This window comes from Diceros bicornis (assembly GCF_020826845.1).
Source record: "Diceros bicornis minor isolate mBicDic1 chromosome 30 unlocalized genomic scaffold, mDicBic1.mat.cur SUPER_30_unloc_5, whole genome shotgun sequence".
Lineage (NCBI taxonomy): Eukaryota > Metazoa > Chordata > Mammalia > Perissodactyla > Rhinocerotidae > Diceros > Diceros bicornis.
The window spans coordinates 2190450-2205437 of record NW_026690903.1 but is presented as its reverse complement, the minus strand read 5'-3'; positions in this window follow the sequence as shown (position 1 = coordinate 2205437).

Here is a 14988-nt window from a genome sequence, read left to right as displayed (position 1 = left end):
CTCCTATGGAGCCCCTACATAGTGCAACTGAAAACATCAGCACTTGGTCTCCCAGTTCTGGTGATTTGCTTGAGAGTGAGTGCGAGAGTAAGAGCCAGCGAGTGAGAGAGAGAGAGAGAGATGGAAACAGAAGGAGGGAGGTAAGTAGGGAACCCAAGTATGCCAGTAAGCAGGAAGTGACAGATGTTTTGTAATTAAAACTTGGAAGTGACATCCCATCACCTTGGCTGTGTTCTGTTGTTCAGAAACCAGATATTGACCACTTAGTGGTGACACAAGGATGTGCACTCCAGGAGACAGTGAGCATTGGGAACATTGTGGAGGCTCCCACCACATAAGCCAAAATGAGCCTCTTGGGACTGATTCTGAGTAAAACGGGGACCGTGGAAGGGTTAATGCCAGTGGATCACAATGTCTGAATTTCCTCTAATTTCAACCCCTTCAGGATGCAGACCTGAATATGAGGCTCAGAGCGGCAGTGACTCACCAAAGATCACACATCTGGGACTTAGAGAATTTCTGACTGATATTCTATATGATGTCCTACTCCTTGTACTTCCTCCATCTCTAAGTGTGTGCATTAGACACATGTGACACCAGCCCACAGGTGTTGTACGTATTATTACATATACACTTGATGAGGTCCCTAGGAAGCTGTTTTTAGCCCAATCCTCATTGTGCAGCTTGGGAGACTGGGGAGATCTTGAGAGGCACAGCAGCTTTTCCAGGACACAAAACTGGTAGGAAAAAGAGGTCTGACCTCAGCTCTGTCTCCTCAAAGCTGGGGACTGGATCCACTCCCAAGGAGCTATGGGGAGGGTGGTGATGGATTTTGTGAACAGTGATGGAGATGACATGGGCAAGGAGCGAGAGCAGCCAACAGCCTAGCGGGGGCTTTGAGTGGGTCTGATTGAAGGATGGGGTCAAGTAATAGAACCTTGAAGAGGTGACCTCACTTCCTTGGTGACAGCACCCAACAGAACTTAGAACTCTGGTTACCAGTCACCCACAGTGTAATCACAGCCTCCTGTCCAGTTCATTTGAGTGGAGATACTCGACACAGCAGGATGTTCTCCTGTTGTCCCATGACTTTCCGAGGCTCTGGCCCCCGGAAAGCCAAGGAAGAGAGCGTGTTAAGTCTCTTTAGACATTGGCTCAGCCCTCACTGTGAATGTGCGTGGCGTTTTGGCAAGAGGAACCATGAGGTAACAGTGTAGGCCAGGGCAGATCACTCTAGGTAAGGCCAGAACTGTGATCCCACAAGGGCAGCCCCACACCCCTTGACCCTCATTGTGTGTGTGTGTCTGGGAGGTGAAGTGAGGGAAGCTGGGGATGAGCAGGACCCAGCCTGGGCAGGAGCAGGAAGCTAGATGGTGGGAGTTGGGCAGTGTGTCATGTTCATACTCAAGATCTTGGCTGCAGGAGAGTAAGGTGAGCACTTTGGACCAAGCTCCTGTATCCACATGTGAATGCTGGGCCCTCAAAGTGTCCTCGCATTCCTTCCCTGGTGGAGTCTATGCAGATTCCCCTCTGTGCCTATCTGTGGTGGAGTTTCCCACTGTGGCAAAGTCCAGGCAGGCCTCTGATCACTCCTGGCCTGACTGCTGGGCACTGTCACTGCAGAACTGCACCCAGGAGATGGTCGAGGAGCTGGTGGATGGTTACCAGTTTGTCATCTCCCTGGAGTGGACACAGGTGCACCCCTGCATCAATGACCAGGGCTGGTCTGAGGTGAGTGTGGGTGCAGAGGTGTCATCATACCCAGGAACCTGAGATGATCAAGGCAGTAGTGGAATCCAGACTCAAATATGAGATTTCCCTGGGACCCGCTGCCCCAGAATTTTCTCACTACAGTGCCCCACAGTCCCATTCCCAAAGTAATCTGGACCTCCACTCCTCCCCAGAAGCTACACAGGAGGGTAGAGAGATACGTCATTCCTCCTGGAGGTTCACCATGATGTCACTGACTGTATGTTCCTCCTCCTCTCCCCCAGTGTGAGGATGAGTCCACTGTGAATTTAAATGAGGCCTGCAGGATGCGTGGCCTCCAAGCAGGCATCATGGAGAAGCTGACAGAGTCCATTGCATCAGCTTTCCTGAGTAGGAACATCTCCAGCTTCACCAACTTCCTGGTCAACTACTCGGCCTCAGACACATCCCACCAGGTCCTGGACCAGCAGTTTACTAGGTGAGTAGCCTCTCACCCCTCAGCACAGTGGTGACTCTGCCCACTGCCAGCTGTGTACCTTGGGCAAATCCCCACATCTCTCTGAGACTCAGTTTGCTCTTCTGAAAAGTGGGGGGGGAGAGGATAAATTTCATGGTGATCTTGTAGGGACTAATGGGATCAGTCATGGCAGGGGCTTGCCTGGTGCTTGGATCTGCAGAGAGGGCTTTGGACATGCTGTGGTTGGCTCCCAGCAGCCCCGAACTGGGTCGGTCCCTCAGACGTGGCCAGGGGAAGCCCATCCCTCGGTGCCTCTCCCGGAGCATCCAAGGGCAGACTCGGCGCCAGCCCCTCACCACTCGCCACTGCCACGACCATCGTCCTCCCTCGGGAGGCCTGGGCCGGACAGAGACCCAGGTGTGGGAGGCCGCCAGATCTCAGGTCTGGCACACCGCTTGCCAGGCTGATTCTTCTCTGACGGGTGCCCAGCACACGCCCCAGGAGACTTGGCAGCCATCCCAAGGGCTATGTCCTCTGGAACTCGTCCCCTTGGAAGGGGCCTGGCCCAGGTGCCAGGTTCGGCTGGTTGGCCAGCCTCCTTGGGAAAAAGCAGGCAAGCTGAGCAAGGCTTGCAGGGCCCTGGGCGTGACACCGGCGACCTCAGGCAGAGGGCCTCCTGCGTGCCCTTCATGGCGTTTTTCTCCCCAGAGCCGTGGCCTGGGCACCAGGAAGGCCAGGCCTTCACGACTCCAGGGAGGAGGCTGGGACTTGTCGCCGGAAGGGCTTGCCCAGTTTGGCCCTGGCTCCCTATCCCTGTGGTGCCATCTGTCTGTCTTGGTCCTTCTGACTCCACAGAGCCTTTCCTACACCTGGCCTGGCTGCACTCGCAAAGTGCAGGCGTGGGGCGAGGCAATGGCTTTGTCTTTCCAGGAAGAAATGAGCCCCTGGATGAAGCAGCTGGCCCAGGCAGAGCCTTGAGCTTGAAGCCCAGTATGCCTGTGGCCATCAGGGCCAGAGCAATGCTTCCAAGGAAGGGAAGCGGCCTTCAACGGATTGGGAGTGGGAGAGGGGAAGGAGACAACAGCTGAAGCCACGTCCAGAAGGGCAGCGATGAAACAACTGCAGCAGTGTGGCGCCAGAGGTCCGCCCCTGCTGGTCCGAGCCTGCAGGGAGGGCGGGGCCTTCATTGAGGACCCCCGTGGCCAGCCCTAGGCCCCGGCGTCCGTGCATGCATCCTTGACCTGTGTGGGGGTGTGGGGGGTTGAGCCCAAGCCCGCAGGGCTCCCGGAGTGGCCAGAGAAAGAAGGGCCCATGGGGGAGGTAGGTGAGGTGGGCAGGGTGCACCACCTTCCTCTCCTCAGGTCCCCAAGGTGGAGAGAGAGAGAGGGAGAGAGGGAGAGAGAGATCCATGACGTCTGAGTCGCTGCCTCCACCGCTGGCTGGTGCCAACTCACACGCCATCCCACTTGCACCCACCACCCCCAGGCATGCCCCGGGGCCAGCCCCACCACAGAGAGGCTGGTTCCTTGTCACCTCCCTGCCTTCCCTTCCAGACCTGACCCCATTGCAGGGGAAACTGTTCAGACAATCCTTTACATGTCCCTCTGCATGACAATTGTATCTCTCTCTTCTCCCATCCCACAGGCCCACCCACGACATCCACCTTTGTCATTAGCTCAGGAGAGGATGCAAGATGAGAGTCTCTGCCACTGTGTGGAGAGACTCAGTTTCCCGGGTTTCTCCCGTGGACACATGTTCTTCAGGTGGGTCTGATTTGCACCATTGAACGTGTCTTGTTAATGATTTGGCCAGCCATGAGAACCTGAAGGGCAATGGCGGAAGAGCATTCTCTCTCTGCCCCCAACAACCCTTATCTGGGTCGGTCCCTCAGACCAGGCCAGGGGCAGCCCATCCCCCGGCGCCCTCTCCTAGGGCATGCAAGTGCAGGCTCAGTGCCCACCCCACCCCTCTCGCCACTGCCAAGACCATCGTCCTCCCTTGGGATTCCTGGGGAGGACAGGGACTTGGGTGTGGCAGGCTGCCTGATCTCTGCTCTCTCACACCGCTTGTCGGGCTGCTTCCTCCTCTGACGGGGCCCAGCACACGCCCCAGGAGACTTGGCAGACTTCCCCAGCGCTATGTCCTCCAAAACTTGTCCCCTCAGAAGGAGCCTGGCCCAGGTGCCAGGTTCAGCTTTTTGGCCGGACTTCTTTTGATAAAGCTGGCAAGCAGATCCAGGCTTGCAGTTGCCCTGGGCGTGACACCTGCGACCTCAAGCAGAGGGCCTCATGGGTGCCCTCTATCGCGGATTTCTCCCCAGAACCATGGTCTGGGCCCTAGGAAGGCCAGGCTTTCCCGACGCCAGAGAGGACGCTGGGAACTGACCCAGGAAGGGCTTGCCCAGTTTGGCATAGGCTCCCAAATGCCTACGGGCTGCTGACGCTGCACTTTTTGCTTTGCCATAAGCCTCTCTCGGCCCTTTTGTCTCCACAGAGCCTTTCCTCCACCTGGCTGCAGTCGCCAAGTCTTGGCGTGGGGTGAGGCCATGGCTTTGTCTTTCCAGAAAGAAATGAGCCCCAGGACAAAGCAACTGGCCTAGGAAGAAGCTTGAGCTCGAACCCCAGTCTGACTGTGGCCACCCTGGGCAGACCCACCCTTCTAAGGAAGTGATGCAGCCTGTGATCTGTGAGGTATTGTGGGAGGTGAGGGAGACAGCACCTGAAGCCAAGTCAAGAAGGGTGAGGTTCCTTCAGCTGCAGCTGAAGGTAGTCGCCCTCGGTAGTCGCCGAGGGATGCCCCAGCCAGTCAGATCCTGGTGGGAGGATGGGGTTTTCACTGAGGACCCCCGAGGCCAGCCCTAGTCCCGGGTGGCAGAGAATGCACCCTTGGCCTGAGGGGGTTGAACCCAAGCACACATGGTTCCGAGAGCTGCCAGTGAAAGAAGGGACCATGGGATATGTAGGTGAGGTGGGTAGGGTGCATCACCTTTCTCTCCTCAGGTCTCTGAGGGAGAGAAGAGAGAAAGAGACACAGAGAGAGTGAGAGAGAGAGAAAAAGAGATCCCTGACCTCTGAATCACTGCCTCCACTGCTGGTACCAACTCACATGCCATCTCGCTTCCACCTACCACCCCCACGCCCACCCCGGGGCCAGCGCCACCACAGAGAGGCGGGTTGCTGGTCAGAGTGTGATTCTCTCTCTGACCCCGACTGCCTCTAGCTGGGTCGGTCCCTCAGACCTCTCCAGTGGCAGCCCATCCCCATGCACCCTCTCCCGGGACATCCCGAGGCAGGCTAGCTGGCAGCCCCACCCCACTCGCCACTGCCACGACCATCGTCCTCCCTCGTGAGGCCTGGGCAGGACAGGGACCCGGGTGTGGGAGGCCTCCTGATCTCACGTCTGGCACACCCATTGCCAGGCTGCTTCCTCCTCTGACGGGGCCCAGCACACGCCCCAGGAGACTTGGCAGCCATCCCCAGGGCTATGTCCTCTTGAATTTGTCCCCTCTGGAAGTGGTCTGGCCCAGGTAGGATGTTTATCTGGTTGTCCCGCCTCCTTTGGAGAAAGCAGGTGAGCCGATCCAGCCATCCTGTCACCCTCTGCCTGGCACCTCTGCACTCAAACAGAAGGCGTCACACGTGCCCTTCATCATGCTTTTCTCCCCTGAGACATTTCCTGGGGTACTCTTAGTGTTACGTTAGTGTTATGTTTGGTTTCTGGTTACTGTCAGTTTTAGGGTTTGGTTTAGTTTTCGGGTTTGTGTTAGGTTTATATTTAGGTATATGTTTCTGGTTAGGGTTAAGTCTATGGTTCTAGTTAGGGATAGGGTTATGATTCGCGTTAATGGTATGTTTGAGTTTAGGTTAGTGTTAGGGTTAGGGTTGAGGTTAGTGTTATGGTTGATTGCCAGGTTTGGGTTAGATTTCACGTTAGGGTTACGGTTCAGTTAGCATAGGGTTATCATCTGGTTAGTGTAAGTGTTAGGGTTTCTGTTACTATTGGGGTTACGGTTATGGTTAGCATTAGGGTTATGGTTCTGTTTAGTGTTAGGGTTTGGGTTTGGTACAGATTTGTTTTACGTGTAGGGTTAGTTTCAGAGTTTAGGGTTAAGGTTAGTGTCAGTGGTCAGATTCAGTTTAGCGTTGGGGTTCGTGTTAGGGTTCGAGTTAGATTTAGCGTTAGGGTTAGGTGTAGTGTTAGTGTTAGTTTTTGGGTTAATGTCAGGGTCAGGGCTTGGTTTTGATATCAGTTTAGGCTTAGGGTTCTGGTTGGGTTAGGCTTCGGCTTAGTGTTAGGGTTCAGGTTTGAGTTCAGGTTCTTTTTAGGGTTAGGATTCAGATTAATGTTCGGGTTAGTGTTAGGATTTGGGTAAGGCTGAGGTTAGGGTTAGTATTCGGATTAGGGTTATTATTAGGTTTTGGGTTTGAAAAATGTTGAGCTTTAGCTTTAGGTTTTTTGTTAGAGTTAGGGTTAGGGTTAGGGTTGGGTTTGAGTTATGGTTAGGTTAGGTTTACGTTTTGGTTTCCGATTAGGGTTATGGTTAGCATTAGGGTTCGATTTAGGTCTAGGATTAGGGTTAGGGTTAGCCTTGGGTTTGGATTATCGTTAGGGTTAGCATTAGGGTTAGAAATATGTTTAGAGTGCAGGTTATGGTTAGTCTTAGCAATAAGGTTCAGGTTAGAGTAATGTTTAGTTTTAGTGTTATGGCTAGTGTTCGAGTCAGAGTTAGGCTTAGGGTTCAGGTTCGTGTTCTGGTTAGGGTTAGGGTTAGAGTCGGGCTAAGATTAGGTTTAGGGTTAGGGTTACAGTTCAGGCTAGGATTGCTGATATGGTTAGGGTTAATTTTCATGTTAAGTTTAGGGTTAGCTTTAAGGTCAGGGTTGTTTTTGGGTTAGGGTTATGGCTAGGGTTCGAGTTCATTTTCTGGTTAGGGTTAGGGTTATGTTTTGCTTTGTTGGGACGGTTAGGATTAGGGTTACTGTTAGGGTTATGTTAAGGTTTAGGGTGAGGTTAGTGTTTGGATTAGGATTAGAGTTAAGGTTTGGGTTCTCGATGGTCTTAGTGTTAGGGTCGGATTAGGCTTTGTGTTTGTGATAGTTTTAGGGTTAGGGTTAAGGTTCGGGTTAGAGTCTGGGTTAAGTTTGGGGTTCAGGTTGTTGTTAGAGTTCTGGTTAGCTTTAGGCTTAGGGTTAGGGCTGGGGTTTGGGTTAGTTTTGGATAAGGGATACGGCTGGGTTCAGGTTGGCTTTGGGTTCGAGTTAGGGTTAGGTTTAGGATTTAAATTTGGGTTACGGTTAGAGTTATTTTTCGTGTTAGACTTAACGTTATGGTTAGAGTTAGGATTTGGGTTAGGGTTATTGTTAGGGTTAGGGTTAGGTTTTGGCTTAGTGTTCAAGTTAGGGTTATGTTTTGGTTCGGGTTACGGTTACCGTTAGTTTTAGTGTTAGGGTTAGTGTTTGGTATAGGGTTATGGTTGGTGTTTGGTGTCAGTATCATCTTAGGGTTCGGGTTAGCGTTTGAGTTAGGTTTAGGGTTTGGATTCGGGTTCGGGTTAGGGTTAGTGTTCACCTTAGGTTTAGGGTTAGTTTTAGGGGTTGGGTTGGGTTCTGGTTCGGTTTAGGTCTAGGGTTCTGTTTAGGGTTAGGGTTCTGATTCGTGTTCATGTTAGGGTTAGGATTAGGGTTATTGTGAGGTTTAGGCTTAGCTTTATTTTGAGGTTTACCTTCAGATTAGGGTAAGGTTTAGATTTCGGGTCAGGATAAGATTAGGTTTATGTTTAGTGTCGGATTAGGTTTCGGGTTAGGGTTAAATTTGGTGCCCGGTTTAGGGTTCGGCTTATGCTTAGGGCTAGCTTTAAGGTTAGGGTTATGTTGGGTTAGGTTTACTGTTAGTGTTCATGTTAGGGTTAGGGTTATGTTTAGTCTTAGAGTTTGTGTTAAGATTAGGGTTAGGGTTAGGGTTAGGGTTGGGGTAGGGTTAGTGTTAGGCTTAGGGCTAGGGCTGGGTTATGTTTAGCGCTAGGGCTAGGTGAAGTTGTTTGTGGTTCAGTTAAGGTTAGGTTTAGCAATAAGGATATGATTAGGAATAGGGCTAGTGTTTGTGTTAGGACTAGTTTAGGGCTACAGCAAGGGCTAGGGATAGGGTTAGGGTTGGATTACATGTAGGGTTATGGTGAGAGTTAGGAGTAGGTGTAGTGATAGTGTTAGTGTCTTGGCAAGAGTTATCGTTAGCGCTGGGCTTAGGGCTAAGTTTAGTTATTACATTTAGGGTTAGGATTCTCTTTAGGTTTATAACTAGATTCATTTTTATGGTTTGGGATGGGGTGGGTTTTGAGGTTAGGGCTAGGGGTATGATTAGGGTTAGGTCTGACGTTAGTGTCGTGTGTGCCTTAGGGTGGGGAAAATGGAAAGTGTAGGAACAGGCGTAGGGTTTGTGTTTGGGTTTCGGTTTGGGTTAAGACTATGATTAGAGTTAGGGTTATGCTAGGGTTAGGGTTATTGTTAGTGCCAGGGCTAGGACTAGGTTTTAAGTTAGGGTTAGAGTTGGCTTAGGGTTACAGTTACAGTGAGTGTGCATATGATTAGGGTTAGGGCTATGGGGAGTTTTAGGGCTTGGGTTAGAGCTAAAGTAGGGTTATGATTCATGATACAAACCCCCACCCTAGCCCTAAAACTAATGTTAACATTATCTGAACGTGAAGCCAAATTCTCACCATAGCCCTAACCCTAACCCTAACCATATCCCTAGATGTAACCTTGCCCCTAACCCTAACCCTAACCCTAAACCTACAAATACCCCTACACTAAACTTACTGTTACCACTAACCCTATACCTGACCCTTACCGCAACACAACTCCAACCCCAACACTAACATTAACAATAACAATAATTGAAGAATTAGCACTAAGCCTAAGCCTTTCCCTATCCCTAACACTAACCCTTGTCCTAGCCTTAACCCTAACCCTGACACAAGCGCTAGCCCTAAAGCTAAACCTAACTGTAACGCTAACCCAAAACCTTACCCTAGATCTAGCCCTAACCCAAACTACAGATGAAACTAATACTAGCCCTAGCCCTGGCACTAAAACTCTGACATTACACTAGCCATAACCCTAACTCTATGTCTAAACCTAGCCCTTGCCCAAACCTTAACCCTAACCCTAACACTATGCTAACTCTAGTACACTAACTCTAAACACTAAGGCTAACACTAAACTTAAATTTAATCCTAACAATAACCCTAACACTAATACAACCCTAGCCCTAAATCTAACCCTAACCCTCACCGTAACTCTAACCCAAACCTTATCCTTATCCCTAATCTTAAATTCAAGCCTAACGCAACCCTAACCCCAACCCTACCCCTCCTTCTCTCTATAAAACTAACTCTAACCGTAACCAAAACCTAACCTTAACCCTATCCTTAAACGTGGGAACAGGTTTGTATAGGACAGGAATCCAGAGTAGAGCTGAGCCAAATCATGTCTAGCACCCATTCCAGGAAATAAATCCATACCCCATCTCCCTTCCTTCCAACTAGTAAGGATCACATAATACCTAAAAAACATTTGGCACAGATTGCTGTTTGGAATCCTAAAGCAAACCAGTACACAAAGCCTAATCTGAGCCCTAAGCCTAACCTTAACCTTAACCCTAACTGGAACCCGAACCCTAACCCTAACCCTAAACCAAATGCAACCTTAACCCCAACCCTACCCCTCCTTCTCTCCATAAACTAACTCTAACCCTACCCAAACACTAACCCTACCCCTAATCCAATCCGACGCCTAAGCTTAACCCTACGGCTAACAGAAATAATATGCAGAACCCTAATGCTAGCACAAACACTAATATTAACCATAACACTGAGACTAGACATCACCCACCCCTAACATTACTCCAACTTTAACCCTAAATCTAACCCTAACTGTGACCTTATCCCTACCCCTACTCTTAACCCAAACACTTAGCCTACCCCTACCCATAGCCTTAAGCCTAATCCTACTCTAATGTTACCAATAGCCTGAAAATAACGCTTAACCTAGACCTAATGCTAGCTCTAACCCTAAACCTGGCTCTAGCCCAAGCCCTATCCCTAACCTTAACCCTAAATCTAACACAAACCCTAGCCCTACCCTAACCCAAACCCTAACCCTAGCCTTAAGCCAACACTTACCACCACCTCAGACCCTAGTCATAGCCCTAAACTTAACCCTAACACTAACACTTAGTCTAACCCAATTGTAACTCTAAACATAATCCTGGACAGACTCCTAATACAAACTCTTGCCCTAACCCTAAGCCTATTCCTAACCCTAAGCCAAACCTAAACACTAAACATAATAGTAACCTGAACACTAAACCTACTCTTAAACCTAACTCTAACCCTAATATCAGCCCTAAGCCTAACCCAATTGCTAAGTCTAACACTAGACTTAACCAAAATGCTAGCACTACACATAAAACTAACCCTAAAGCTAGCACTAACCATAAACCTAACACTAGCACTAGACTTAACCCTACACCTAACCATAACACTCCACACAAGCCCTAACCCTAACACAAATCCAAGCCCCAGACCTGACCCTAAACTTAACCCCAGACATGACCATATCCCTAACCCTAACCCTAACCCTAGCTCTAGGCCAAATTCTATACCTACCCATAACTATAGACCTAGGCTTAGCCCTAATGATAACCCTAGCCCTTTCCATAGCCCTGGCCCTAACGCTAACTCTAACACTAGCACTATCCCTAAACTTAGTACTAACACTAAGGCTAACATTAACCATAGCCCTAAACCCAACACTAGCCCTAGTCCTAACCATAACACTAAGCCTAGACATAAGACTAGCCTTAACCCTAACCCTAGCCCTAAACTAAACACTAAGCTTAACTGTAACTCTAACGCATCACTAACCTTAACAGTAGATCTAAAAGTACCCTAACACAAACCCTTATACTAACCCACCCTAACCCTAGTCCTAAACCTATCCATAAATCTAGGCCTATTATCAGCCCTAACCCTAACCTGAACTCTAGCTCTCATGCTAACTCTAACACTAAACCTACGCTTAACTCTCACCATAACCCTAACCCTAACCCTGACCCTAACCCTAAGCCAAACACTAACACAACACCTACCCCTACTACAGTTTAGAGTTGGCATTCAGGCTCTAGTTAAGGTTAGGGTTAGGTTTTCAGTACCATTTAGACTTAGCATTCAGGCACGGGTTAGCGTTACTGTCCTGCTTACGCTAAGGGTGAGGGTTCTGGTAAAGGTTAAGGTTATCGTTAGAGGTCGGTTCAGTTTGGGGTTACAGGTAGGCCGGGTCAGTGTTAGCTTTAGGCTATGTTTTGGGTTCTTTTAGGGTTAGGGTTAGGTTTCATGTTCAGTTTAGATTTAGGGTTTTTTTTCAGTTAGTGTTGTATTTAGGGTTAGGGTTCAGTTTAGGCTTAGTATTAGCATACGGGTTAGTATTAGTGTTAGGTTTAGAGTTGGGTTAGGGTTTGAGTTATGGATAGGGTTTGGGTTCGGAGTTCGGTTATGGTTAAGGTTAGGGTTAACCCTAACCTTGGGCACTTAGATGGCCCGGGCTTCACTACTCCAGAGAAGAGGCTGGGACCTGTCACCTGAAGGGCACACAAAGGGTGGCCCCAGATCCTTAGGCCTCCGTCCTGCTGGGGCCAAACTCACTGCATTGTCATATGCCTGTCTCTGCACTTGTCACTCTACAGATGGTTTCCACTACCTGCCTGGAACTGAAAAGTGTGGGGGTGTGTTGATGACATGGTTTGGTCATTCCAGGAAGAAATGAGGCCCGGGACGAAGAAGCTGGCTGAGGCAGAGCCTTGACCTCGCTCCCCAGTCCGTCTTGGCAGCCAGGGCCAGACTACCACTTCCAAAGAAGGGAAGTGGCTGGCGAGCTGAGTGGGTGTGGGGTGATAGGAGGGAGACAACAGCTGAAGCTAAGTCAAGAAGGGCAGCGTTCCTTCTTCACCTGCACATGGCAGGTGTGAGAGAGTGCCCCAGTTGGTCAGAGACCAGCAGGTTGGTGAAGCGTTCAATGAGGATCCCCGAGGCCTGGTGGCCGTGCCTGTGCCATTGACCTGACACATTGAACCCAAGCCTGCAGGGGTCCCTGAGCGGCCAGAGAAAGATGGGCCCATGAGAGAGGTAGGCAAGGTGGGTCGGTTGAGTCCACATCTCTCCTCAGGTCCCTGAGGGAGAACGAGAGAGACACAGAGAAACAGAGAGAGAGAGAGATCTCTGAACTATGAGTCACTGCCTCCACCACTGGTGCCAACTCACACAGCATCCCACTTACACCCACCACCCCCATGTCTGCCCCTGGGCCAGCCCCACCACAGAGAGGTTGGTTCCTTGTCATTTCCATGTTGTCCTTTTGGGACCTGATGCCACAACAGGGGAAAACTTTCAAACAAAGGTTTCCATGTCCCTATCCATGAGAATGGTCTTCTTCCCCTCTCATATCTGAAAACCTCACCCCCAACATCCTCCTTTGTCTTGAACTCAAGATAGTATTGAAGAGGAGAACTCTGCCATTGTGTTGAGAGACTCAGTTTCCTTCTTTTTCCCATCTACCCATGTTATTAAGCTTGAGGTTATTTTCTTCAGCTAACCTGTCCTGTTAATGATTTGGCCAGCCAAAAGAAATTGAAGGGAAAGGGTGGAAGGGGGTTCTCTCTCTGCCGCTGAGAGCCCTGAGCTGGGTCCCTCCCTCAGACCTGGCCAGGGACAGCCCATACCCAGAGGCCATCTCCCGGAGCATCCCAGGAAAAGCTCACTGCCAGCCCCCACCCTCTCACCACTGTCAAGTCCCTCGTCCTCCCTCGGGATGCCTGGGCAGTTCAGGGACCCGGGTGTGGGAGGCAGAGATAGATCCCAGGTCTGACACACTGGTTGCAAGGCAGCTTACACTTCTAACAGTGCCCAGCACACACCCCAGAAAACTTGGCAGCAGGCTCCAGGGATCTTTCCTCTAGAACATGTCCCCTTGGAAGGGGCCTGGCCGAGAATTATGGGCCGGCTGGCCAGCAAGCTGACTTAAGACAAAGCAGGCAAGCCAAGCCATCCTTCCAGTTGCCCTGGGCTTGGCACTGGCCACCTCAGGAAGAGGGCCTCGCTGGTGCACTTCATCGTGGATTTCACCCCGGAGCCATGTCCTGGGCACTAGGAAGGCCAGGCCCTCCCGACTCCAGAGAAGAGGCTGCAACCTGTTGCCAGAAGGGCTTTCCCAGTGTGGCCCCTGCTCCCTGTGCCTGCGGCCTCCTGGGGCCACACTCACTGCTTTGCCATATGCCTATTTCAGTTCTTCTGACTCCACAGAGGCTCTCCTCCACTTGGCTGGAGTAGACAAGTGCAGGCGTGGGGTGAGTCCATGGTTTTGTTTTTCTAGGAAGAAATGAGGCCCGGCATGAAGCATCTGGGCCAGGCAGAGCCTTGACCTCGCACCCCAGTCCGCCTTTCGCTAACAGGGCCAGACTGACACTTCTAAAGAAGGAAAGCATCCAGCGAGCTGAGTGAAAGTGGTTGGATGGGAGGAAGACAACAGCTGAAACCAAGTCAAGAATGACGGTGTTCCTTCTTCCTCTTCACCTGGCTGACGCAAAAGAGTGCCCCACCTGGTCTGAGCCTCACGGGTGGGCGGGGCCTTCACTGTGGACCCCTAAGGCCCGACGGCTGTGCCTGTGCCCTTGGCCTGAGTGGTTGAACTCAAGCCACAAGGCTCCCGGAGTGGCCAGACAAAGAATGGCTCACAGGAGTGGTAGGTGAGGTGGGCAGGGTGTGCCTCCCCCCTCTCCTCAGGTCCTCGACACAGGGAGACACAGAGAGAGCCAGAGAGATGGAGAGCGAGATCCCTGACCTCTCTAGATTTCAGGTTAGAGTTAAGGTTCACTTTAGCTCCGGGGTGTGATCAGGTTATTGTTAGGGTTAGTGTTACCTTTGGAGTTGGGATTAGGGTTAGCGTTAGGATTAGGGTTCTGGGTAGGGTTAGGGTTTGGGCTTGGTACGGGTTTGTTTTACATGTAGGGTTAGGTTTAGAATTTAGGGTTAGGATTAGGGTCAGTGGTCAGGTTCTGTTTAGTATTAGAGTTATTATTAGGTTTCAAGTAGAGTTAGGGTTAGTGATAGGTTTAGTGTTAGTGTTAGTTTTCAGGTTAGCGTGAGGGTTAGTGTTTAGGTTCGATATCGGTTTAGGGTTATGGTCGGGTTAGGCTTCAGGTTAGGGTTCGGGTTAGGTTTATGTTTAGGGTTACTATTTAGATTAGGGTTGTGATTAGGTTTCGGGTTTGGGAAAGTCTTAGCCTAGCGTTAGGTTTCTTGTTAGGGTTAGGGTTAGAGTTAGGACTAGGTTTAGGTTTAGGGTTCAAGTTGGGTTCAGATTTTGGTTAGCTTTAGGGTTAGGTTTTAGTTTCGGATTAGGGTTAGGGTTAACTTTAGGGTTCAATTCAGGGTTAGAGTTAGGGCTAGGGTTAGGGTTATGGTTGGATTTGGATTAGGGTTCGGGTTAGTGTTAGTGTTACCATTAGGGTTAGAATTATGATTAGAGTTTTGGTTAGGGTTAGGGTTAGCAATAGGGTTCAGGTTAGGGTAAGGTTTAGTTTTAGTGTTAGGGCTAGTGTTCGAATTAGGTTTAGGGTTAGGATTCGGTTTCAGGATCTGGTTAGAGTTAGGGTTAGATTCGGGCTAGGATTAGGGTTATAGTTAGGATTACATTTCGGGTTAGGGCTGCTGGTAGAGTTAGGTTTAATGTTCGCGTTATGTTTAGGGTTAGGTAACGTCAGGGTTGTTTTCT